The 27,157-nt window shown below is 44.2% G+C and overlaps 1 protein-coding gene across 3 annotated transcripts in view; it reads left to right on the top strand.

Moving 5' to 3' along the window:
* Window positions 1–26,192, top strand: part of CDK12 (cyclin dependent kinase 12) — an 86,593-nt gene extending 60,401 nt beyond the window's left edge. For 2 of the 3 annotated variants that reach the window (XM_063138421.1, XM_063138418.1), the window contains 2 exons: window positions 2,444–2,499; window positions 3,594–3,781. The gene's annotated coding sequence lies outside the window, so the exon portion shown is untranslated. Of the gene's footprint in view, window positions 1–2,443; window positions 2,500–3,593; window positions 3,782–26,113 lie in introns of those variants that run through there. The other variant, XM_063138419.1, reaches the window with a different exon arrangement.
* Window positions 26,193–27,157: the final 965 nt, after the last annotated feature.

Here is a 27,157-nt window from a genome sequence, read left to right as displayed (position 1 = left end):
ACCTAATTTCCTTGAATGAGTTCAAATCTCCAGGGCCCGATGAACTGCATCCAAGAGTAATGAAGGAGCTAGCGGAAGAACTCTCAGAACCTTTGTCTATTATCTTTGCAAAATCATGGAAGACGGGTGAGGTGCCGGACGACTGGAGGAGGGCTAACGTTGTCCCTATCTTCAAAAAGGGCAAAAAGGAGGAACCTGGGAACTACAGACCAGTCAGTCTGACATCCATCCCTGGGAAAATTCTGGAGCAGATTATAAAGAAGTCAATCTGTAAACACCTTGAAATCAATGCAGTGATTACTAGAAGCCAACATGGATTTGTCAAGAACAAATCCTGTCAGACTAATTTGATCTCATTTTTTGATAGGATAACCTCCCTTGTGGACTGTGGGAATGCTGTGGATATCATATATCTTGACTTCAGCAAAGCTTTTGACAAAGTACCACATGACATTCTGATTAACAAACTAGCTAAAAGTGGGCTAGATGGAACAACTATTAGGTGGATCCACAGTTGGCTACAGTATCGGACTCAAAGAGTACTTATCAATGGAGCCTTCTCAAACTGGGGAGAAGCAATGAGTGGGGTGCCGCAGGGCTCAGTCCTGGGCCCAGTGCTCTTCAACATTTTTATTAATGATTTGGACGAGGAGGTGCAGGGAACGCTGATCAAATTTGCAGATGACACAAAATTGGGTGGGATAGCTAATACCCTGGAAGACAGAAACAAACTTCAAAGTGATCTTGATAGGCTGGAGTGCTGGGCTGAAAACAACAGAATGAAATTTAATAGGGATAAATGCCAAGTTCTACATTTAGGGAATAGAAACCAAATGCACAGTTACAAGATGGGGGACACTTGGCTCAGCAATACTACAAACGAGAAGGATCTTGGAATTGTTGTAGATCACAAGCTGAATATGAGCCAACAGTGCGATATGGCTGCAAGAAAGGCAAATGCTATTTTGGGCTGCATTAATAGAAGTATAGCCTCCAAATCACGTGAGGTCCTGGTTCCTCTCTATTCGGCCCTGGTTAGGCCTCATCTAGAGTATTGTGTCCAGTTCTGGGCTCCACAATTCAAGAAGGACGCAGACAAGCTGGAGCGTGTTCAGAATTGGGCAACCAGGATGATCAGAGGTCTAGAAACAAAGCCCTATGAAGAGAGACTGAAAGAACTGGGCATGTTTAGCCTGGAGAAGAGAAGATTGAGGGGAGACATGATAGCACTCTTCAAATACTTAAAAGGTTGTCACACAGAGGAGGGCCAGGATCTCTTCTCGATCCTCCCACAGTGCAGGACACGGAATAACGGGCTCAAGTTAAAGGAAGCCAGATTCCGGCTGGACATCAGGAAAAACTTCCTGACTGTTAGAGCAGTGCGACAATGGAATCAGTTACCTAGGGAGGTTGTGGGCTCTCCCACACTAGAGGCATTCAAGAGGCAGCTGGACAACCATCTGTCAGGGATGCTTTAGGGTGGATTCCTGCATTGAGCAGGGGGTTGGACTCGATGGCCTTGTAGGCCCCTTCCAACTCTGCTATTCTATGATTCTATGCTCATAGAAGTATTTTTTATTATCTGTGAGGACAAACAAGCTGAAGATGGGAAAGCAATTCACTTATTGCAAAGGGCTATATACACCATAGGGAGCACAGTAGCTGCCATTATTTTCTGTGTTTGGTAACTTCACAGAATTTTCTTTAAGAGGAAGCCTGGCTCCCTCTGGGTTAATTGTGTGTGCTGACTTTTTTGCTACACCCTGCTGCCAAGATGAGACTATGTTAATAATCTGCACTTCCATGAAAATGCAAACCGTTTTGAAAATGGTTTAGCTGCCCTGACACTTCTCAGGCAACCCTCAGAATTGTCCATTTTGTGAAGTTGCTGAGAATTGAATTAATGATGTCTAGGCCTCTTCACAGGCCTTGGATTTCCCCAGCGGGAATCATGATTCAATAGGCTTAAAGTGGTTTGAATTACTTGTGTAGACATATCATAAAAACTAGCCAACATTTGGCAAAGGTATAATCAGGGCATTGTTTCCTTAGGAGAACGGGGACAGGACTGCAGCACCAGCACCAGTGCAGAATGTTGTATCAGGTGCAGCTTCCTGGCAATTTCACCTTCCTTTAAAAAAAAAAAAAAAAAAAAAATGTTTCTAGCCCTTATGGTTGTGAAGCTATGCTCCATGCAACATGAAGATACAACCCCCCTCAGCCCTATTCTGCTTGTAGTTATTCATCTATAGATTGCCAGTAGTCTTGAAATACAGGTTCTAGTTCCTGAGGAAGCTCTGTGGGAATGGATTTGGGCCTAGGAGGTACCACCCCATGGTTTCTGGCAATTCTGGAGCATAGCCCAATACAAAATCTGTCTATTCAGCTATTAGCTGAAGCGGGATGGGCAGGTTGATAACCACCTTGTCCCTTGGTTTTCTAGCAGCTGACCTACAAGCAAAAGCAAAAGACCGGAAGTGGCCAGACATTTTTTTCCTGGTCAGTTGGCAACCCTGTTCCTGCTTGTGGTGTGGGTGGGATGCTAATGCCAGCAGCTCTAATGAAGAGCCGCTTTCTTGGCTTCTCCTGATCTTACTTTGTGGGACAAGGGCTGTTCCTCAAAGAGGGTATAATTAATACACATACAGATTTATGTCTCGCCCTTGCCACCCCTCTTTTTAATCCGTAAATTCTTCTGCCAGTCTTTGCTGCCACCGCCTCCTAAGAAAGGAGGAAAAGCAAGGCCAGGCTCGGAGAAAAACCTCTGGAAATGAATGCACAGCTGGTGCTGTTCTCCTCCTGCTCAGCTGCACCAGCCCCCCTTTGCCTTCTGGCGAGTCCCCAGTTGGCGGTGATGGGGAGGGGGAAGAAGAAGGGGAGGGAGGGAGGGAGGGAGGGAGGGAGGGAGGGTAGGTTCCTGCTGGTAAAGAAGATGGTCTCTGCGGTGATGCGTGAGGGCAGCTGCCCTGCAGAAGGAGAGCGGGGCGGGAGCTGGGGAGCGGGGAGAGTCAGGTGCTTGTGGTTTTTAATGTAGGCCACTCATTAATATTTAGTGCCATTGGAGGACTGCAGGGGAAGTGTGAATGCATTGCAGGCAGGCGCCTTTGCCTCGCTTGTAGTGGCCTGTGCTCGGCCCTCTCTGCATTGGAATGTGTTCGCCCAGGCAAGGATTTAGCCGTGCCCGGTGCTAGGCCCGAAGGAGCCTCTGAAGTATTCTTTGGCCTGGAGACTGTGGCACCGAGGGGAGAAAGTTGCCACAGCTACTCCTGAACGTTATTTTACCTCAACACTGGGTGTCTACGTGCCAGACAATTATTTTTCAAGGAGTAACACGGCCATGCACAGAGATCTGGTTGACAACTGCAGGGAGGGGGGGGAGGCCAAAACTGTGTCTTTATTGTCCCTTTTATCTGCAGAGATGACGCCTATCATAGTATAGAGAGAAATAGTGCTGGCTCAAGGCTCATGGGCAAGGCACCCACAATGGGCCCCTCCCTCAGTGAGTTTACCTTCTCACTGCCATTGTCACTAGCTGCTATTCCTCCTCATCCTCTCTCTCCTCATTGACACTGCTTGCTTTGCTTACTTGACAGGCAAAGAACCAATGAGCAAGTAGGTAGTGGGATCTCTTCACTACAACCACTACCACCACCACCACCTTGTCTGAGTCAGAGCGAGAGGAAGGTTACAATGGTGAAATGGAGAAGCAAGTCCAAGGGGCCCTTGTCAGTGGGCCCCGGCTGGGCCATGGAGCCGTGGCAGGTGCCCAACCACGCATAACCTTGATGCCAGCTCTGGAGAGACATGCTATCACCTACTCACAACATGTCTGCAGATCAAGCTGCTATTAAAAGCAGCTGGGAGTAGAGGGAAAATGTTGCTAACTTTACATATGAGCAGGGCCAGTGCAAGGGCACATTGCTGCCTGAGGCAGAGCAGCAAATGGTGTCCCCTCCACAAACACATTAGCCAAGGTGCACAGTACCCATGGCAAACCAAGATATTTAGACGCTTGAGGTAGAAAATCCCACAAACATCTTCCCAACTCCCAGCTATAAAAATATAGTAACCATGCCCCTGATTATCTGTAGCATCTCGAGAAATTTGTTATGTTCCTGATTTTCTGTTCACTAAAGAGCATGAAAAAAATCTCGCTATCTTGGCAGGGGCTACAAAAGACAACTAGCTCCACACATGCGTATATAACTGTGACAACTTACTAGTTTGTAAAGAGTAATCTGTATTGACTAAGTAACTGGATTCGGACAACACACTGCGGCTCATTGTAGGTTATTTAACTCACAACAACCCATGGTGCCCCATGGTGCTAATTTGCATATGCAGCTCCCACTCAGGAGTTGTTGTGTCATGTGAACCCAGCAAGTGTGGGTTATGTGAGTGTTAAACAGCCCATGGATTATGCAAGAGTTGTTTAACGCACGCTCAGTGGGTTTGCATGATGCGGCACCATCTGAGCAGGGGTTGCATATTCAAAATGGCTGCCGCATACTCCCACATGCAGCCTGACTGTGAGTTAAACAACTCACGGTAGGGTGTCAAGTGGGGTGAACAGGCCCTATGTGTTAACCAGGACATCTGACCCAGGACTCATCCCCATAACCAATTTTAGATGTCAAGGGGCACGTCTACACGAAGGGTTTGCCCTAGGGTGGATTCGTATTAGCGGCATATCATCTACATGATGCAGCTGCCATTGCGAAGCCATCTGGGGGCAACCCCCTGAAATGCTGCTGAAAAAAATCGGGGTGGGGGGGAAGGAGTGGCCAGCCACAGGGAGGCCAGAGGGAGGAGCGATGGTTAGGGCACCCAGAGTCCCTCTCCTCCTCCTCCTCTGACTGCCTCGTTCCTGCCCCATTGCTCCTTTCCCCCTCAGCGTGGCAAAAGTTCACACTTGCGTTCCTTACCGTGCAGATGTCAGGAAGGAACACAATTGCAGGAGCCAGGTGCCCTACGGCACCAAAGCACCCCTGTCAAGACGGGCAGTGATTGGAAGATGTGAAATAATAACAAAGGAGATTGGCTTCCAGACATCAGTAGAATGTCTTGCCTCCACTGTTAAAGCTGGCTTCACATATTCAGAAAGTCTAGGAATATGGGGTGAGGAGGGCTCACTACCTATAAAACTGAATATATGAATTTGGCAAACATATGTACTTTGTACATATGATATGGCCAATCCCCACAATCCTTCCAATCCTTTTCTGAGATGGAAGATTTATGGAGATCAGTAATGCACTCAGTTCACATGGGTGTACTCCACCATGCATAATTCTGATGTCTGTTTTTTAATTTATTGAAAATATTTTATACCATCCTTCACTACCAAATCACAGGGTGGTATACAAAATTCATTAAAAATAGTTAAAATCAGCAAATATTTGGGTTAACAGGTGCTGAAACATCTTGAAGAGTGGTGCGTGTTTCACTGCAAGGTGGAGAAAATAGCAACAGTGAGGTGCCACAACAGAAAAGGCCCTGCCCCATTTGCCATCTGATGTACATGCTCAGATGATTTTTATTTATTTATTTATTTAATTACATTTCTATACCGCCCAATAGCCGGAGCTCTCTATGGAACAGCCAGGAGCCCCTGATGTGTAAATCTCTGAATAGGTAGAAGGCACTCTCTCAGGTAGCATGTTTATTTATTTATTTAGAATATTTATATACCGCTTATGTTTAGCTAGAGCCTCATATGCCAAAAACATAATCTTGAACCTGGCCTGATAATAAATTGGCAGCTAGTATAATTCTGTCAGCAAGCTCCACTCAGTGACCTAACAGCTGAATTCTGCACTAGCTGCAATTTCTGGACCAGTCTCAAGGGAAGCCCTAGTTAGACCACATTGCAGTAGTCCAATCTTGAGGTTACCAATGCATAAATCACTACAGCCAGACTATTCCTATCAAGGAACGGTTAAAGCTGATGTAGAAAGTGAAGCTGGTAAAATGCATTCCTAGTACCAAATCCACCTGAGCCTCCAGTGACAAAAATGGTTTGAGGAACACCCCCAAACTATGAATCTGATCCTTCGGGGCATATAACCCCCTGTTCAGAACAGGTAACCCATTTAATTTCCAGGCATGGGAGCTGCCCATCCACAGTGTATCCATTTTCACAGGATTCAGCCTTAGTTTATTGTCCCTCATCCAGCCTTGCTAACAGGCATTGATCTAGGACCTGCACAGCTACACCTAGTTCAGATGTCACAGATGTCACAGCATGGTGTCATGAGCATATTGATGACACCATGCCCCAGTTTTCCTAATGACCTGTCCCAGCAGCTTCATATAGATGCTAAATAGCATTGGGAACAAGATGGTGCCCTGCGGCACCCCACAACATAAATGTGTGTGTGTGATATGCAGTCACCCGATGCAAGTCTCTGATACCAGCCCTGCAGGTAGGCATGGAACCACTGCAATACAGTGTCTCCCACTTCTGACCTGCAGAACCAGTCCAGCAGGAAATCATGTTGATGAAATTCTATTCAAATTAGTGTGTCGGACAGATGTAAGTAATCACAGGCTATCCTCACACTTGTGGGATTCAGAATCAAAGCTTTATGATTGGGAGGTGCAGCTTCCACTTACACCCGAGTACTTCTCTTTTTCGACGTTAAGCACCAGTGTTGGAAGATGCAGTACAAAACACAGAAGCAATATTGGTCCATAATCAGAAGATCTGAATATATTGAATATATATATATATATATATATATATATATATATATATATATATATATATATATATATGAGAGTGGAGGGGGTTAGGGTGGTAAAAGTTCAGGAACTGACATGTGAGTGAAGATGTGTTGGGCCGCAGGACAAGTATGGGAAGATCAGTAGCTGGGCTCATTTGTAGTGTTTGTGCTCCTGGCTCATGGGAAACTGTGCCCTGAATTACATAACTGGGGGCGGCAGGGTGGGAGAGGTATTGTTTCACCAGAGGGTTGGACACAACAACTCTTCATTCTCTCCTGACTCCAACCCTATGACCCACTGCAGTGGAAGAGAGCAGTGAGCCTCAAGACTACCACAGGCAAATTAGTTGGTCCTCTTGAGCTAGAAAGCTGTTTCTTTTCTCTGGGAAAGGTCTTAACTAATAGGCCCTTTGATGATCCCCTGGAACATATGAAGCCACAAGACAAAAGAAAGAATGCAATGCATTTAAAAAATGTGATCTGAAAGCACTTGTGATGTGCCAGCTTCAAGAGGTGGGGGCAGGAAGGTGCAATGGCTGGCTAGTGAGTGCTTATGATCCATAAGCAGAGCAGTCCATCCTCTGAGACTAGGGTGGTGAGACAGGAAATAATTCACTGGAAAAGGTAGATCTTGAAGAGGATTTGCAGGAAAGGGAAGCAGGCAGAGAGCAGGAGGCTGTTTCAAGCACAAGGAGTCAAACCCCAGAGGCAGAAGACAGGATAGCAGAGGCAAAAAGGTGCTGATGGGCTTGTGTGGGACAGAGAAATGTATAAAATGGAATCTGGAGAGATGAGGGAGTCCATGTGTATGTGTGTCTCTATCTATCAGATCGATAAATAGATCGAAAGATAGATAGATGAGACACATCAAGACAGATAGATAGCAGAAAGCCTGGGATAAACCCAGACTATCTGGGTCAAACATTGACAGCTGGCAGGGAGGCTGCCACAGGGAAGGACAGCTGCCATCCATCCGTGACCTGCGGTGTATGTTGTGTATGAGAGAGAGAGAGAGAGAGAGAGAGAGAGAGAGAGGGAAGTCTTCTGTTAGGAAGACATTGACATGCCAGTGGCGATTCCCACTGAATACTTATTTGTTGATCTCATATCCATCGACTATTTCTCCAATATTTAGCTTTTCCTTGTAGTGACTACGCTTGCCACTTGCCCCTCCTGCCTTTCTCCATTCTGTTCAGTTAAAAGGCCATTATACGTAGTGTGGAGTGGCTTAAAAATATTGTTACATTTTAACAACATCTTTATTGGTTGTTGTTTTTTTTAAAAAAAAATTCACACCACCATCAGCGTACACGGTCACTTTAATGAGTTTCAGAAACAGAAATGACATGTCCCTGCTCTCAACCCACTGACTATATGTTGGCAGTGGGGAAGACAACAGAGGATAGGGAAGGGAACAAAAAAATGGGTAGACGGGAATACACTTGGGGAAATGAGGTGAGGATTAAGGGGTTAAGGTAAAAGTCCCATTTGGAGGAGGGGTCTGGAGAGAGAGAGAGAGAGGTCATCACATGCATGTGTGTTCAAAGATGGAGTTCTGGGCAATGGGGACAGCAAAGGAGAATGGGTTGAGTTAATAGGGCACAATCCCTTTGGACTTTTGAGGATGGTAGAGTTGCATGATCCACAGGGCTTTACATTTCTCTTATCATTATTGCAACCATCCTAGCGAAGCAGGGTAAGATGTATTCAGAGGCAAGCTTTGTGCACTAAACTAGAAATGGAAGGAGCTTACAAGGCAAATACATTCATAGTGCAGTTGCCTCCTCCATCCTTGCATATCTGCCTTGAGAGCCATTTTTGGTGGAAAGGCAGAATATAAATTCAATCAATAAAGGGCCATTGCTGCGCTGGCTGTATATCCTTTGGTATACCCGCTGGTGCCAATGTCTTTAGTGGGAGCGGAGAGGGGCAGGTTCGGGCAATTTCAGTATGGAGGCAGCACTGGTATGAATGCATATAGATGCACATACACCCTTCTTTTATAACCTCAATCTGGGTGGGCATGTACCCTTATTTGTGTATTTCTTTTGAGATATATTCCACCTTTACTTATACATAATAACTAGGTGGCTTACAAATTACTAGACTGCCACAATAAAGCCATTTTAAAACACACATATTTATTTATTACATTTCTAAACCACCCAATAACTGAAACTCTGAGCAGTTCATAGCAATTAAAACCATAAAATACAACACGATAAAACAATCTAAAAGTTTTTAAAAAATAAAACTACAGTATACATCCAAAATGAAAAATAAAAACCAAAATAAAACCTAGCAGCAGTGCAAATATTTAAAATACAGGAACATATTTCAAAACTGAAAATGTAAGACTAAAATGCCTGGGAGAATAAGGTCTTCACCTGGTGCCTAAAAGACCACAAAGTAGGTGCCAGGCAAGTCCCTCTGGGGAGCTTACTTCACAAATGAGGTACTACAACTACAGAAAATGCCCTCTTCTTAGTAGCCACTCACTTCAATTTATGTGGTGGGAGCGCCCAGAGAAGGCCCTCTGAAGATGGTCTTAGGGTTCAGGCAGGTATATATGGAAACCATTTATTTATTTATTACACTTTAGGGTTCTGAAGGTTAATAGCAGCCCTTTGAATCAGGTCTGGATGTGGACCAGTGCAGATGGGAAAATACCAGCATAATATGATCACATTGGCCAGTCTCGTTTAACAATCTTGCTGCCCTGTTTTGAAACAGCTGGTGTTTCCAGACCATTTTCAGAGACGGTCCTACGTATAATGCACTGTAGTAATCCAGATGAGAAGTTACCAGAGCATTGATAGCTGTAGCTAGGCTATCTCTCTCCAGATAGGATTGTCGGTATATCAGTCTAAGCCAGCGGTTCCCAAAGTGGGTGGTACCGCCCCCTTGGGGGCGGTGGGATTGCATAAGGGGGTGTTAAGAGGCATGGGGGTGGCAAAGGGGTGCTAAGAGGCAAAGGGGGCGCTCGAGGTGGTCTTTTCCGAGAAGCGCCTCTCCAGAAGGTCTTAAAACCCAGGGACATTTTTATGGGAGAAGGTAGTTTGGTCCCAAGCCATATAGGGGAAGGATCCACACATGTATTAATACCGTTTAAGAAGAATCCTTTTAACGGTGATTGAAATGTTTCAAAAGCACCAAAATGCTAATGAAAAGACATACCCTGATTGGTGTGCCCTGCCATGCCGGCTGCAAAACGGATTACTAAATGTGGTGATTTAAGACTCATGTTAAGTGACTTTAAACCAGACATTGGGAAACTGCACTTCATCAAGCCCGTCCATCACATTAAGAATTTACAGAATAGTGAGGTACTCTACCGCCCAGAGAGCTTCGGCTATGGGGCAGTATATAAATGCAATAAATCAAATCAAATCAAATCTACCCTAGTTACTAAATGTGATATCTAATATACTTGCTAAATGACTATCAGACTTTGAAAAGATGATATCACTGGATCAAGTTCATCAATAATGTTTAATTGAATAAACTAAAAAAATGTAATTGGATTTTGAATAAATATTCAATTAATTGTTACTGTTTTGAATTTTATTGTTATCTTCCTTAGTGGGTTGTTGAAAACCGCTATTCTGAATAATGATTTTTATAGGGTAGGTTAGGGGGCACTGGGCATGAGTTTGTGGAACCCAGGGGGCGGTGACCTGAAGAAGTTTGGGAACCACTGGTCTAAGCTGATAAAAGGTACTCCGTGCCACAGAGGCCACCTGTGCCTCCAGTGACAGTTCTGGATCTAAGAACACCCTGAAACTACAAAGCTGACCCTTTAGCGGGAGTGCAACACCCTCCAGAATAGGTTGAACATCACTCATCACAAACACACAAAAATATGCCATTTTAAAAGTTTAAACAATGGAGTATGAAGTAACTGCAGTACGTTACCTGAATAATCAGTTAGTTTAATCAATTAAAAACCTTTGACCAAAGAAAAGGTGTCCCCAATTAATCAGGCAGATTTTAAAAGGATTGCTACTAATTTTTAATACAAGTACATACATTATTTTAGAAAAGCCACCCCTTTTTCTCAGGAACACATATGTGCTTTGTCTAAAAACAAATTACACTTTTCCCCCAAAAGCTATTTTATGCAAATTTAATTGTCACAGTTAACAAACTAAGAGTGCAATCCTTTTTGTGCCTACTCAGAAGTAAATCACTTTTAATTAAACGGGGCTTATTCATAGGTAAGTTGGTATAGGATTGCAGCCTAAAATGCATTTAATGAGGGGCAAGAGGGAGAGCTCTCATTAAAATACCTCCTAAATAGCAAGGTTTTACATTTTATTTAGAACATTTTAACCCTTCTTTTCTCACAGAGATTGAAAGCAGCATATGATAAACTTGGAGTGCAGGTGCCCCTCAGGCCTGGGGACGCAATCCAGTACTCCTGGGGTCTGCCTCCCTCCTGGTCCTGAAATGGCTCCATTCCCTTGCTCCCAACCACCGATCATACGGTGACTTCGCAGCTTTTGTGTAATTGAAATGCCTCTCCTCCTAGGGCATTTAGCTAAAGGCAGTAAGAGCTTTGAAATAACACATGTCCTGGTATCCCACCACTTCTGCACTCCCCCACCCCCACCCCACCCGTCACTGAAAGGTGGCCCTAGAGAGCTCCTGTGAAATGGAACTCAGGCCCTCGGGCTGAAAGAAGTTCTGCATCCCTGTGATGAACAATGTGTAATAATGCAAACTAAACATTTCTGCTGTAAATAAATGCCCAGAGCTTCTTCAGTTCCTCGGGGCTTTATGTATTTCCCCCCTTCCATGACAATGCTGCATTTTCACAGCTCAAGATGTCCAAAAGGGACAAAAGTTGCTGCTTAGACTTAGCACAAGTAGATGTATGCAAGGGCAGAAATTGTGGCCCAAACTTAGTCCTTCCTTGCACCCCACACGAAATAAATATTTTTTCTTAAATAAATAACTGCAGTGTCAGCTTCAAATGAGTCTCCACAGGCAATTGCCTCCAGGGTGCTGGAGCCCCTTCCGAGAAGGCCCTACTTCTTCATGGGAATGGACTCTGAACAGAGCCCACCCCTGCTGCAGATCATGGATTGACTCCTGCGGCATTTCTCCCAGAGTTATGTGGGCAGCACCAGCTCCCTGGGCAAAGTGTCCTGTAGCATTCCGAGTACTGCTGGGTTGCTGGGTCTTGTCATCTTTTTTGTTTCCCACAATGCTTTAGAGTAGCACGATGCAGTGGCCGTTGTGAGAAATGAACTTGATGGTTCATTTCTCACTTGATGGTGCTGCTCTGAGGGCTGGGCCAGAATTTCTTTTGAGGGGTGAAGCAGGGCAGGCAAGAGCAGGGGGTCCTCGTGGGGATCTGCTTCAGTGGCTTGGCGTGATGTGTGGGCCAAGCCATAGTGCCTGGATGTGGGGTCAGTTCAGCCTGGCCTTGCAATCCACGTCTGTGTGCATGTGTGTGTTTGTGCCTGCCAATTTATTAGCGTTATTCCAACATTGTGATGCAGCAGGAGTAAGGGAAGCAGATGCTCCTTGGTTGTAGTCTTTATTGTTACCTAGAGACAAGCTACTGGCGTTTTCCCAGCCTCTCCCCCCACCCCGATTCCCCTAACTCGGTTCCCTCTGCATTCTGCAAAAGGAAATTTATGGTATGCCCACACAATGTGTTTTAACTCCTTCCCTCTCAGATGTCAGAGAAGCAACCATCCAGGGTGTAATTTGTGTTGTGCCAGGGCTCCCAAGCGCTCAACCTCAGAATCTATTTTTAATGCCACTGCTCTGAGACGATCATACAGGCCTGGATACCTATGAGCATGCACGAAGTGTCTTTCTTCTCATCTCTTCGATAGAAGCAATTAAATGGGCTGAGAGTTCTGAGTTTCCTGCTTTAGCCTTGGACAAGTCACTCTTTCTAAGCCATAGTCTTCCTATCTGCAATATGGGGATAATAATTTGGGAAGGGGGAAGCTACCATTCATGGGTATAACAGGTGCTCTGCATGCAGAAAGTTCCATGTTCGGTCCCTGGCATCTCTAGTTAACAGATCTATAGTAGCAAGGCTGAGAGAAAGACCTCTGCCTGAGACCTTGATAAGCCATTGCCCTTTAGAGGGGATAGTGTTGGGCTGCATAGAGCAGTGCTCTGACTCAGTCAAAGGCAGCTTTGTCTGTTCACGTCACAGGGTAAAGATGAAGGCAGCTCCACAGCTAGCTCTTGTGATTCTGGAATTTAGAGGGCAAGGCTGCCATGTAAACTTAAGCCAGCTCCTCCTGTGTTTGGAAATCCAGCATGGAAGTCAATGGCATGAATGCATTTGTGCAAAGTCAAGCTGCATCACAAGGCAGAGGAGTCTTGTCATCAAGGGGAGGGGAAAGTTACATTACAAAATGTGTTCCTCAAATGCCCACCTCTTTCACTACAGCAATCCACACTGCAATCCTAAAAGCAACAAATATAGTAGTAATGTTGAATCTTCCAGGGTCTTGGAATAAATGCTTTGGTCTTTGTATTGGTATGCTCTCTTGCTTTTGTATTGTTGCTGTGTTGTTAGCCACTTTGGATACTTTTTATGGGGGAGGGGAAATAGATGATGACGATGACGACGACAATGACAACGATGATGAAGAAGAACATAGGTTACCTTCTTGGACCCATTCTGATTACAGAATGCCAGCCAGCTTCATAATCTTATAAGATAAAAGTGTGGCCTACTTCTTTAAATAAAATAAATAAATAAATACTAGAAAGCTCTGCAAGCAGAAACTATGGATGAACAGACCGAGTGAGTCACAAATAGAATTTCATTGTTATACAAGAAAACATTGCAAGAAACCCCTATTCTCTAACACAGTGGTGTAGTTTAGACACTGGACTTAATGGTGTTATGGGCTCCCCTCTTTAGATGGATGGATGGATATAATTTCACTTCCTTCAAAATGTGGTAAGTCAGCCCTGCTAATTTGGAGGCCCTCTTCCTCATTCTGCTGAGTGGGTCCTGGACATCTGCTTCAAAGTCCTGCCATGATGGCACAAGTGATCCAAGGAGGATAGCAGTAGTAGCATTATAATGGTGCAGTAACTCCATCTCTGCAGTTCATGGCTCCCTAGCTTTCCCCTAGAGGGTCAGACTCCAAAGAATAGCAGCTCTTGAAGGGCATTCATTTCAGCATGTCCCAAGCAATCTGGAAGTCACACCCACTTGGCAAGAGGGAGAATCGGAGGGAGTGGATTGAGAAGCTTTCCTGGTTTAAGCAGAAAAAAACGACTAAGAGCATTTGAAGAGAGTCTAGGCAGCCAGATAGGGAAGTGCAATTCAAGAAGTGCTTGCTAGACCTGTCAGTGTTGTGCTGCTCCCCACTTGGTGGGCTCCTTGTTCAAATTGAGACACTACCCAAGGATACTCCGGGACTTTTACTTGGGTAATGGTGATGGTGACTACACCAGAAGCTGTGTGCAAGGCTGGGCGTGGCTTTTGAGCGTGGCCAGCTTTCCCATGCAAATGGAGTGATCCACAGAATCCTTTGTGATTTCCCAGAGATTATGGGGTGCACACTCAGTTTGCGTAGGGCAGTTCCTTCCCTGGATATACTGGTAGAAATCCTTAGCCTGCCTCTGGATTTTGCTGTGCTCGAAGCTGGTTAGATTTCAAGGGAGATGAACTATCACTGCCTGTATGGTTGCTGTTGCACCCTTCTCAACTTGCATATAAGGGGTGGGCAACTTGCGGTCCTCTAGATGTTTTGGCCAACAACTCCCATCATCCCTCACCATGGCTGTGCTGATGGGAGTTGTAGGCCAAAATATCTGAAGGACCACACGTCTACCCCTGCTTATATTTTTTAATATTTGGGCATATTAAAAATATGCATGCAACAGTTGTTATTTCAGCACTTCAGTCCAACAGAGCTGATGTCCTCTTGTTTTAGAGCCACAGATTTCCATCTATGCCATTTGCACAAACGTCAGGCATGCATACACTATTTACACCAGCACTCCCCAACCTCGTACCCTCCAGATGTGTTGGCAATGTTGTGTGGGGATTATGAGAGATGTAGTCAACACATCCGGAGGGCACCAAGTTGGGAAGACTGATTTACGCACACTATATGGTGTGCCACAAGCAGATAAAGTATTCCATACTGGAAGTTTCCTACTTTGTCCAAACCCAATTGAAATGGCTTTTAAACATTTTTTTTTTTAAAAAAAAAATTAAACTATCTGAAATGGCTCAAGTATACCATGCTAAAATCAATATGGAATTTTTTATTATATATATTAAAAAGTGCTGAGATTCAAGCCTTAGATACTTGTCCTTTTATCTGGAGAAAACAGACTCTAATCCTAGCTGGGTGGGGGCACTGGCTGAGAGGTTACTCATAGAATAGTAGAGTTGGAAGGAGCCTATAAGGCCATTAGGTCCAACACCCTGCTCAACGCAGGAATCCACCTTAAAGCATACCTGACAGATAGCTGCAGCTGCCTCTTGAATGCCTTTAGTGTGGGAGAGCCCACGACCCCCCCAGGTAATTGATTCCATTGTTGTACTGCTGTAACAGTCAGGAAGTTTTTCCTGATTTCCAGCCGGAATCTGACTTCCTATAACTTGAGTCCATTATTCTGTGTCCTGCACTCTGGGATGATTGAGAAGAGATCCTGGCCCTCTGTGTGACAACAGTTCAAGTCATCTGCAAATTTGATAAGCATTTCTTGCACATCCTCATCCAAGTTATTAATAAAAATGTTGAAGAGCACTGGGCCCAGGACTGACCCCTGTGTTACCCGGCTTGTTACCTCCCACAGTTTGAAAAGGTACCATTGGTAAGCACTTTTTGAGTCCGATTCTGTAGCCAAGTGTGGATCCATTTAATAGTTGTTCCATCTAGCCCACTTTTAGCTACTTTGCTAATTAGAATGTCATGGGAAACTTTGTCAAAAACTTTGCTAAAGTCAAGTTATATTATGTCCACAGCATTCCCACAATCCACAAGGGAAGTTACCCAATAAAAACATGAGATTAGCTTAGTCTGGCAAGATTTGTTTTTGACAAATCCATGTTGGCTTCTAGTAATCACTGCATTGTTTTCAAGATGCTTACAGATTGACTTCTTTATAATCTGCTGCAAAATTTTCCCAGGGATTGATGTCAGACTAACTGATATGTAGTTCCCAGGTTCCTCCTTTTAGCCCTTTTTGAAGATAGGAACAACATTTGCTCTCCTCCAGTTGTCCGGCACTTTGCCTGTCCTCCATGATTTCACAACGATAATAGACAGTGGTTCTGAGAGTTCTTCTGCCAGTTCCTATATTACACTAGGATGCAGTTTATTGGGCCCTGGAGATTTGAACCCAAGTCCATCATATACACCAGGAGTGCAGGATTTCTTTCTGCTTGATGGCCAAATTCTATTTCAGAGAACCTTTTGAGGGCTGTATTCCAGTGGTGGCCAGGGCCAAAGCACCAAAAACACCAGCATGTTGTAGTGTAAAGCTGTTACTGTCAGTAACTTGGCCTTCGAACAGGCTCTTCAACCATTTAGAATGGGGAAAAACTGTACCAAAGCTAGGAAACCACCAAATGAACAGTGGCTAGAGGAGAAGGGTGGTGGGTGGTGGAAGGGGGTGTGGCCACCTGTGAGCCCAGCATGGCTGTATTTGGCTCCTGAGCCTAAGTTCTGACCCCTGGCATACAGTCACGTGGCATTTTGTCTGTGTGCAAGATGCATTTGATGGTTCCAACAACTGACTGCAATGTACTGTTTTATATGTGCTTTTTTCTGTACACCGCCCTGAGATTTTCATGATATAGGGTGGGATATAAATGTTTTAAATAAAACAAATAAATAAATAAATGTAACACCTACCTTCCACTGATGTTCACCCTGTTGTACTGTTTCTGACTTTCTGTACTGCTCACTAGTTGATTCTGATTGGTTCACAAATCTCTGTCCATGACTATGGTCTATTAAAGGGATGTTCAGTTTCCACATTGTTGGAGGCCCCACTCTCCTAGTAGATGATGGGCCAGAGTCCAGAAAAGTGTCTTACTGCACAGTCTGAGATCCTTATGGGTGGTTAGACCCTGAAATAAAATCTCAGTTTTGCTATTGGCTGGAGCATGACATGCAGAACTTAAAGCGATATATGAGCATTAAAGCATGGAGTCTCTTTTTTCTCTCTGGGCATCACCAGGCAAGTGTTTAATTGCACACTTGTTACTGGGCACTCACAGATTTTTGTGAGTCCTATTCATGACGTCTGCTTCCCGCACGCCTCTTGCTCCTTATAGCCTTCATGCGACAAAAAAATCACCCTGGTAAATCTGAATTATTTTTGAGACTGAAGTTGCCGCTATGTCCTGTGTGTAGGAGAAGCAGCGTGAACAAAATGGCCTACTGAATGGGCCACGTGCACGTTATTTACTTCCTCTTTCGAAAGAGAAAGTAATGAGGACAAAAGTGTGGGTCCAGCGACGGTAAGGAAATGCGATTTCCCCCATGTGATGACCCTCCCTGTATTTAAAAACAATTTCCTTTTATTTTGGTTGGGTTTGGTCTTCAGGATAATTCTCATCCTGACCTGACCCCACTCTCAGCCTTCATCCTGAGACTTCCAGGGTCTTACAGAAATGCTCAGGCATCTGCCTTTCTTCTTGGTTTTTGTGCAGGCATTTTCCTATCTGTACCATCACAGAATCATACTTGTTCTTTCTAAGAGCATTGTTGTTATTTTTTTTCTTGTCTGGGCTGACTTGTAATGGCTAGGCTGAAACAGGGGCGTGGTGGTGGTGGTGATTTTAAAATCTGTTTATGCAGATTTTCTAATTCTAAAGATATCCACAAAAAGAGTGTCAGTCTTCTACAACAACAAAGATGGTTTCATATGCAGGATTCCCCCCCCCCTTTAAAATCAGAATCAGCCTTTGGGAATCTGGTTATTTTAAAATGCAGCAGGATATATGGGTGAACATTTTTGTCAAGACATTGCATTGCAATAAATATGTATGGTATGGTATGGTATGGTATCTACACCTGCCATCATAAAAGACTGGGATAATGCAACCACTTTTAGACTCTACCCTGTGATCTCTCAAGCCACTCCCTCCATTTCTCCAGGGCTCCACCCCCAGATCATGGGCTAGGCTGCGCACTACCAACCCTTGCTTTATTACTCCTGCCCCTATTGGTTCTGGAATCCTGGCTCCCAGAACTTAGGTGTTAAAAGTACTCAGATGCACTATTGCGTTAAGTTATCAATACCCTGGTGTTATCAGTTATTCTTTTTTCCTCCCCCCCCCCGTTTTCTTTCTTCCTCTCTTCTCCCCCCACCCACCCTCTCTCAGCAAGTTTTTATGTGATTACAAGCACTGCATGGTAATTAGTGCTAAACTCATTTGCACAACTACAGTTAATTGGCTACAACAATTAATTAATGTGTTGGAAATTTGGCACCAGAATAAAAAAAAAGTTTTTTTTTCATCAAACAAAAGACAGAAGTTAAAGAAGAGAGACGGACAGACGGAAAGGCAAATTGAGAGTGCTTGGATCGCCCACACTGCCCCCCTCCAACAAAAAAGCAAGAATATCACATTGTTGTTTGCAAACTACAGAGTCCTTCAAACTTTTGGTTTATATTTGTCACCCTCATTTCTTTATCTTTTATACCTTATCTGTTATCCCCCCACCCTTTTTAATTCCTTCGTTCATTCTGTGTTTCCTTTTTTAAAAGATTTTTTTACAACTTAAGCAAACTCATTTCACTGATAAAATATAGCATGACTAATGACTGGAGCATGTAGAAATCATTGGGAGAATGTCCTTGGAAGACGAATGCATTTTCAGCAGAATAATTAACTTAATTAACAAATTCACATGCATATTCATCAGGCTATTAATGTCTTCTCAGCTCAGCTTGATGAACATTGCGGTAATAACAATCTCATTTGCATACTGCATTCTACTGCTATCCAAAAAAAAAAAAAATTAAGCAACATACACAAACACACAGAAAGGAACACGCTTTCTCCACCCTCCCCTCTCACCAGCTTCCTATTGCAACATATGTTGTATGTTTAGAATCAAGTTGGTCAATTTCAACATGGTCTATGAGACTGGAAAATGCATAAGTAGTCAACTGTATCTCATGTATGTGAGTCGTGTGTGTGAACTTTCCTTATGCCTGTCTCTCTCTCTATCTTTCCTATCTCTCCCTAGGGAAGCCTTGGCACGGGTTCCAACTTTTTCTTCACTCTTCCCCCTGCTGCCAAGCGGCGTCAACACAAAATTGCCATTTTCCCCAGCTCTCTACGGAGCAATCTTGAAAAGCAGTAAGGTGTGACGCCAAAGGACTGCCAACTCGGCAGCAGTGCCTGCGGAAAAACCGCAGAATGGAGGCAGAGAAATAGGGTGCTGGGTTTGTTTTTTTTCCTACTGGCGTGTGGAGGGCTTGGGAGGAGGGGTGGCGGGGTGGGAGAGAGAGAGAGAGAGAGAGAGAGGAAAAAATAACGTAGCAGCTGTCGGCCTAATTCCACTAACACTCTGCTTGTGGTCATATTAGAAAAACAGATTATACTCCTTTGTGGCACTCATTTATTCCTGACATACGTTAACATTCTATATCTTAATTCCGCCCGCCTTTAGTTCGACCAGTGGACTTTGGGGGTGGTTTTCCATGAGGTGTGTCGAGCAGGCCACGGAAGCAACACAGAATACAGATTTTTCTTCATCTGTCATAATACTAGAACTCAGGGTCACGCCATTACATTGATCGGCAATAGGGTCAGAACAGACAAAGGAAAGTACTGTATCGCACAAAACACAGCACGCGTACACAAGATGTAGTGAGGGCCCTTAGCTTAGTTTTTAAAAGGGAGAGAAAACGTATTAGCCATGATAGCCAAGTGGAGTCTCCAAGTTCAGATGCCGTATGCCACTGAATACCAGTTGCTGGGGGCGGGTGTGAGTGTGCTGAAAACAACATAGGTAGGATATTGCCTTTATGCCCTGCTTGTGGGCTTCTTGAAAGCATCTGTCTGGCCGCTTTTGAAACAGGATGCTGGACTGATGCATCAGGACTCTCATTATGTCCTTAACATAGGACAAGGCTATATGCCTTTTGCAACCTAAAATGCTGGTTTTGTATTCATCATTTGCCTGTAAAACGTGAGCTACCCACGGCATCGCCTTCCCAATGTATGGTCCCAGAGAATGTTCTGAAGGCACGTGATGCAGACACCTTGCTGAAGCTGAGCAGGTCTGGATATGCTTAGTGCCTAGATGGAAGACCATCTGGAAATCCTACATATGCAACTTCATATGCCATTATGGAAGGAAGGTGGCATATATTGCACATACTATATATGTCATGCATACAGGACGCAGGGTGGATGCAGAACAAAAAATGAAGTAGTGCAAAAATTCGGAGGTGGAAAGATAAACATGATTCTCTCGGTGCATCGCAGAGGGCCAGGGCTGCAACTTCTGTATTCAAACATTCTGGCTCCTCCAGCAGAGTGCCTCTGGGCATTTAGAGAATGCCATTCCCCCAAGGAAAATAAAACTGTTTTCCTCTCCTAAGGAAGGACCTCCAGTCAATGTGACCCATGCATATGTTGACTGCTTCCTTCTGACTAAAGGCAGATAGTTAAAGATATCAATAAAAGGACAAAGAATTTTGCTCTGTGCCAAGGTCCGCCGCCACCCGCCCTTCCACCTGTGAAAGGCAGAACCTTTTGTTTTTAAAAGAGTACATTGTATATAAAGTAGAAGAAATAACAATGAAGGGTCCGAACACAATCACACACATTCATACACATTCTTCTGTTCTGCCAACTGGCCCAGTCAGTCCAAAGGATGACCAAGCCAGTAAAATTCAGGTTGTTTGGATTAACTGTTCTTTAACATCTTTGTGCAATGTGTTGTCTTAGGGTAATGTTTTTTTTGTAAACACAGTTCATAACCAGAGGTTGAAAGTGAGCTGAAACAAAGCTATTGAACAGGAAGGAAGACTTCCTTTGCCAATTCTTGCTTGTTTGGCATCTCCATGGATGAAAAAGCTCTAAGCCGATCGCCTCAGCCTTGATCTTCTACCTTCCAGGTTCCCCTCCTGCAGTCTCTTCCCGCCTGCTTTATCCATCCCCTGGGGCGTGCCTTCATCTTTCCTCTCCCCCTCGTTTCCTAAAGCATCTGACGATAGTTCCTCTTGGCTCTGAACCAAGAGTCACTCCAAATTGAACCAGATGTTCCCTCTACCTCCTTTACAGCAACTCTCGCTTCCTCTTCAGTGCACACTGCCTCCGCAGCCCCCACTCCCTCTCCTGCCCTCCACCCTGCTGCATTTCTCATTCTGGGGCTACAAAGGAGAGGGAAGGGACACACACACACACACACACAAATCTTGGGCCATATTGGACTTCTAGGTTATTTTGCATGGGCTTTGGTTTGAACTGCATGCACTACTTGCAGGGGAAGCATTCATCAAGACCAAACTAGACATATCAGCGGATCTATGAATAAATATAGTAACACCAGTGTACATGTACTTTGCAGAGGCAAGAGACCAGGTCTCTGCCCCAAGGAGTTTACAATCTAAAATTCAACATAGGCGAAATAACAGAGGAAGAGGAGGTGGGATAAGCAGGGATGAAATATATAATTGTTTCCGTTGCATGTGCTTAGGCTGGGCATCAAAGAATTCTGCTAATGCTTTCATGGAAAAGGTGGGCTTTGAGGAAAGATTTTAAAGAATAGAGACCTGGCATCACACAGGTGTTCTGGGAGGCAGATTCAAGCCTTCATGGCAATATGGGAGAAAAGGCAGAGTCTTTTGAGACTATAGCTTAATTTTTTAAAAAAAAAAGTGGGGGGAGAGGAACAGGGCAGCCAGAGTCGATTCGGGCGCTGTGTGTCCCTCTCTTCCTCCCCATCCAGCTGCCTCATTCCTTCCCCCCATTTTTTAAAAAAATCTGTAGATGCAAAGGTTCACACCTACAGATTAAAAAAATATAAAAAGGGGGGAAGCAACAGGGCAGCCAGAGGGGGAGGAAGAGAGGGATGTTAAGCACCCGAACTGGCCCTCCTCCAGCTGATGGCAACCAATCAGGGGGCACCATCAGCTGTGGCACACCTCAACTTAAAAAAAGTTGGGAAAGTGCCCAACTTTTAAAAAGCAGAATTTAGGCGTTTTTTCCCCAGGGATGGCTTCGGGATGGCGGCTACATTATATAGATGACCTGCTGCACTCTGAATCCACTCTGGGGCAAACCCCTTGTCAAAACAAGCTCAGGAGACCTTCAGATTGTGTAGGGTGGTGGAGCTGGAGAAGCGAAGATCCCGGGCAGAAATGTATCTAGATACGGGGTGGGTGGGTGGGCAAGCCCATGGAAGGCTTTGAAGGTAAGGACACAGAACTTGTCCTGGGTCTGGAGGTGGACAGGAAACCAGTGTGGGGATTTCAGGAATGGGGTCACATGGTCAGAGCAAGAGACTGGTGAATGTTTTTGGCAGCAGAGTGCTGGAGAGAGATGAGGGGACCAAGATAAGGCAATGGAAAACCTGAGAGGAGAAGATTACAGTGGTCTAGGTGAGAGATGACCAGGACATGCTCCATTGCTCCAGAGTTTAAACACTGATCTCACAGAAAATGAGGAGTAGAGGGGTGTGTGTCTATGTGTTTGTGGGGTGGGTTCCTAAGGGGCATGCAGGTGAGTGGGGCAGAACCTCCCACTCTTTACTATTATTATTTATTTATTTATTTATTTATTTATTTATTTATATACCTTGAGACAGTCTGTTATCCCCCTCCCCCAGTGCTTTGCTCCTTTGCCAAATTCAAATACCAAAGCTGTGCTCAGCTAGGAGAGAAGCACTCTGGGGAGGTTGGCAGCAAAGATGATGCTTCTGGTATCCCCTCATTTTTTTAAGAGCACCACTTCTCCTGTAAAAAATAATGGGGCTCCCTTCTTATGTGATTGGGGTAGATCCACATCTGCCATGTCACAACTGGTTTGGTCCTCACTTATCAACTCAAAATTTGGCCATGATATGCTACTTTATCTCTGCTTTACACTAGTGTTGCCCACCAGCCAGTATTTTACTGGTCTGACCAGTAAAAAACATGTTCAGTGAGGTAATCAGTATTAGTGTCTGAAAAGGCAGTGGACATTAGATTCTTTCAGGCTCCATCCATAATGCACCAGATACCACCCTAATCCATTCACCATCTAGCAGATACTGCTAGGCATTGCTCTAGCGCCATCTGGCCTGGCTCTACTCCAGAAACCTTATTTTAGGCCTGCGATGTTTCTGTCTTTTGTACTGTGCCCTGCTCTCTGCAAAGGAAGGGAGGCAGGCAACCCTCAACACCTTAGATTTCCCTCAAGTCTTCTGGTTTCACTGTTGACGTCTGAGTAGAACCTATTTCTGAACCTATTCTGGGATAGGGTTCAGCACCTGGGGTAGCTCCTTTGGCGTTCTGGCTGGTCCTGACTGAAGCTGGGAATGGATTCTCAGCTCCACGCAAATTGGAGCAACCAGCCTCCACTTGGCAGGATCCTTGGAGAGGTGAGGGCTACCACTTCTGTGCTGTACCCTTGCCCTTCCTGAACCACACTGTATTGGATAATTTCTGGTCAGTCTCCAATATTCCATTCTTGGCCAAGGTTAATGTGTGCTGGCTTCTCAGCTTCAGGGATTTCTGGATGAGATGGATTACATCCATCCATTTCAATCTGGCTTCAGGCCTGGTTATGGGACAGAGGCTGCTTTGGTTGCCTTGGTGGAAGATCTACACTGGGAATTGGGCACAGTGAGTTAGTTCTGCTGGACCTGTCGGTAGCTTTCAAAACCATTGACCATGGTATTGTTCTGAGGCAGGACTGGAAGGCACTATTATATGGTGGCTCTGGCTTTTCTTGGAGGGGCAATCTAGAAGGTGGTGCTGGGGGATTCCTGTTTAATGCCATGACCGTTGGGTTGTGGTGTCCCTCAGGGTTCCATTTTATCCACCATGCTATTTAACATATACATGACATTGCATTGCCACCAGTATGTTGATGACACCCAAATCTATCTCTCCTTTCCACCTAAATCCAAGGAAGCTGTTCTGGTTCTAAAATGGTACCTGATGTCAGTATGAGGGCAAACAAATTGAAGTTTAATCCAGATAAGATAGAAGTGCTTTTGGTCAGACAAACAGCCAACCAGGGAATAGGGGCTTCAAGCTGTGCTGGATGAGGTTACATTCTCCATGAAGACTCAGGCTCGCAGTTTGGATGTGTTCTTGGACTCGGCCCTGAACCTAGAAGCCCAGGGCTCAGCAATGGCCAGGAGTGTTTTTGCACAGTTGAGGCTAGTGCAGTTGTGCCCATTCCTAGAGACGTCTGATCTGGCCATGGTCAGGCATGCCATAGTTAAAGCCTGTAACACACTCTTTGTGGGGTTACCTTTGAAAACTGTTCAGAAACTTCAACTGGCCCAGAATGCTATAGCCAGACTATTGATAGGGGCGGGTTACAGGAAGCATGTAACTCCATTGTTACAAAAATAATAATAATAATAAAAAATCAGCCTATAATTGGGTCTGCTGGGTTGAGTGCTGCTTTTAATAATATTTTTAAATTTATTATTTTATTTATTTACACTATATTTATATAGCACTCTACATCTACACAGTTTCTAGAGCACTGAACAATAAAATAATAATAAAAAGATACACAGAATAAACACCATATTGAAAAGTGATTTTAAAACAGAATGCCAATAAAAACCAAGGCTAGTCAATCAATGAAGTCTTCTTGAAATAAAGATGTATTTAGGAGGCACTGAAAACAACACAATGTTGGTGCCTGCCTGACCTCCAGAGTCAGGGAGTTCCATGGAAAGGGAGCCACCACACTGAAGGTTCTGAAGGACTCCAATTGAGCCATAGGTCCATGTAAAACCATGCATGGAACCACACCATTCCCTGTAATTGTTGCATTTTTATTGTATTTTATTGTTTTAATCAATTTTAATTGATTCTGTGAGCTGCCTTGAGTGCCTGTCCTTGGTAGAAAGGCAGGGTACAAATAAGACAAACAGACAAACTAGGATGACCTATGTTGGGAGATAAAAAGAGGGTGATGCTTTTGATTCTCCTTGATCTTTTGGTTGCTTTCAGTACCATCGACGGTGGCATTCTTCTGGGGTGAGTGTCTGAGTTGAGAGTGGGGGTGGGTGGGTACTGTATTGCAGTGGTTTCACTGCTATTTGGATGGTTGGCTTCAGAAACTGGTGCTTAAGGGATATTGCTCAGTCCCGTGGAATCTCCAGTATGAGGTTCCACAGGGATCAGTTCAACATCCCATGACACACAGCGCTCTTTCTCTTTCTCGTCCTCATCAGGTGAGGCTGTGAATGTGCTACATCGGTGCCTGGCTGCGACAATGAACTGAATGAGGGCCAATAAACTGGAATTCAATCCAGACAAGACTGGATTGAATGCTGTTTGTGGGTGGTTCATCTGAACAAATGAATGGTGTCCAGCCTGTTCTGGATCAGGTTGCACTCCCCTTGAGGGAGCACGTTCTCAGCTTGTGGAATCTTCTGGAACCTTCACTGTCATTGAGGCTCAAGTGGCCTAAGTGGCGTAGAGTGCCTTGTAACAGCTACGTTCCTACCTCAACAAGGTAACCTGGCTTCTGGTAACCTCCAGTTTAGATTACTGCAATGCACTTAATGTGGGTCTCCCTTTGAAAACAGTTTGGAAATTGTAGCTTGTGTAAAATTTGGCAGCCAGGTTGTTAATGGAGGCCGAAAGGTCTGAGCATATGACATCAATTCTGTCCGACTTGCATTGGCTGCCTATATGTATCTGAGCCCAATTCAAGGTGATGGTTTTAACCTATAAAGCCTTATATAGTTTGGGACCACAATACTTGATGGAGCGCCTCTCCCAGTATGAATGTACCCATTTCCTTTGTTCAACATCTGAGACCTTCCACCAAGTTCCTTTTCCATGAAAGTTTCAGAAGAGGGAGGGGAGTTTTTTGGTGATGGCCTTCTGATTATGGAATGCTCTCCCCAATGAGGCCTACCTAACTCCAACATTAACATTTTTTCTTGCCAGATTAAGATTTTCCTGATGTCATATGATGAGTTGTTTAATACACCAACCAAATCATTGGTCACTGATGTTTTAGTTGTTTTATGGGGTAGTTGTATTTTAGTGGGGAATTGCTTTAGCTGTTCTAAATTTTGTATGTTTTAATTCCGTTGTAAGTTGCCTTGAGTCTTTTTTTTAGAAAGAAATCTAATAAATTTAATAAATAATTATGATCATGATAAACTTCTATCTTTACTTACAGCATTTAGATCTATCCATTTTAGTGCTTCATTTATTTATTTTTAAATCAGGGTGTGAACAGGATGGTTCCTTCCTTCCTGGGTGTTCAGATCCCCGGAGGTGAAATCCTGCCACGTGCACCTTCATTAAGAGAACTTTGATCTGTAGCGCTTCTGATGAGTTCTGATAACCCCTTCCCTCTCCATCCACAGCTAAATGATGAGTGAATCACACAAATCCCATTTACTCATAATCACGCTACATCGTGTGAACTCTGGACTACAATACCCATGAGGCAGCATGGTTGTGAATTAGTTTCACAGAGGAGAGCCTTTTCAGTGGTTGTTCCTGAGTTGTCTGTTAATTCAGGCTCCACACAGATGTCAAATATATATATATATATATATATATATATATATATATATATAAATAAAACGGGTGCTACAAGTGGCATCTGCAACAGAACGTTGCAATGTATCTTCAGACGCTACCAGAAGTCTTCTTTTTCAGATTGCCAAACAGCCATGAAGTTGGGCCCGTTCGCACCCACTCCCCTGCAGTTTCCCATTTGTATTTTCCAACTGACACTCAGTGTTCCATGGCTCTTGAAGGCCACTGAGCAATGCTTAGTCCTCAGTGGACTTTATTTCTTTTTTCTTTTTTCTACCTTTAGGTTGAAAAAAAATCTTTTGCACTTTTGCATAACTCAAGGTTTACCTGAGCATGTTTTTTAGGCACACCATTTAACTGACCTTACAGTACAGCTTAAACACACACACACAGAGTTCCACTAACATACGTATAACATAATTATAACAGTTGTACAAGTGTAACAACATAATAATCATGAGTTATTAATTACCACAACTCATGATTACTAGTAACAACAGACCTCACAGACCTTGCAATCACAGCACACATTACCTGAGAGCTGCCTATGCACAATCACATTTCACAACTGCATGAGTAGCACAGGTAAAAAGGGTACATGAAATGCAGAATTGCTATGATTTTCTGTCATTGCATAGAATCATAGAATCATAGAATAGCAGAGTTGGAAGGGGCCTACAAGGCCATTGAGTCCAACCCCCTGCTCAATGCAGGAATCCACCCTA

Source organism: Elgaria multicarinata, chromosome 11 (genome assembly GCF_023053635.1).
Source record: "Elgaria multicarinata webbii isolate HBS135686 ecotype San Diego chromosome 11, rElgMul1.1.pri, whole genome shotgun sequence".
NCBI lineage: Eukaryota > Metazoa > Chordata > Lepidosauria > Squamata > Anguidae > Elgaria > Elgaria multicarinata.
The sequence above is the reverse complement of the archived record's forward strand: the minus strand, read 5'-3'. Positions and strand labels throughout refer to the sequence as shown.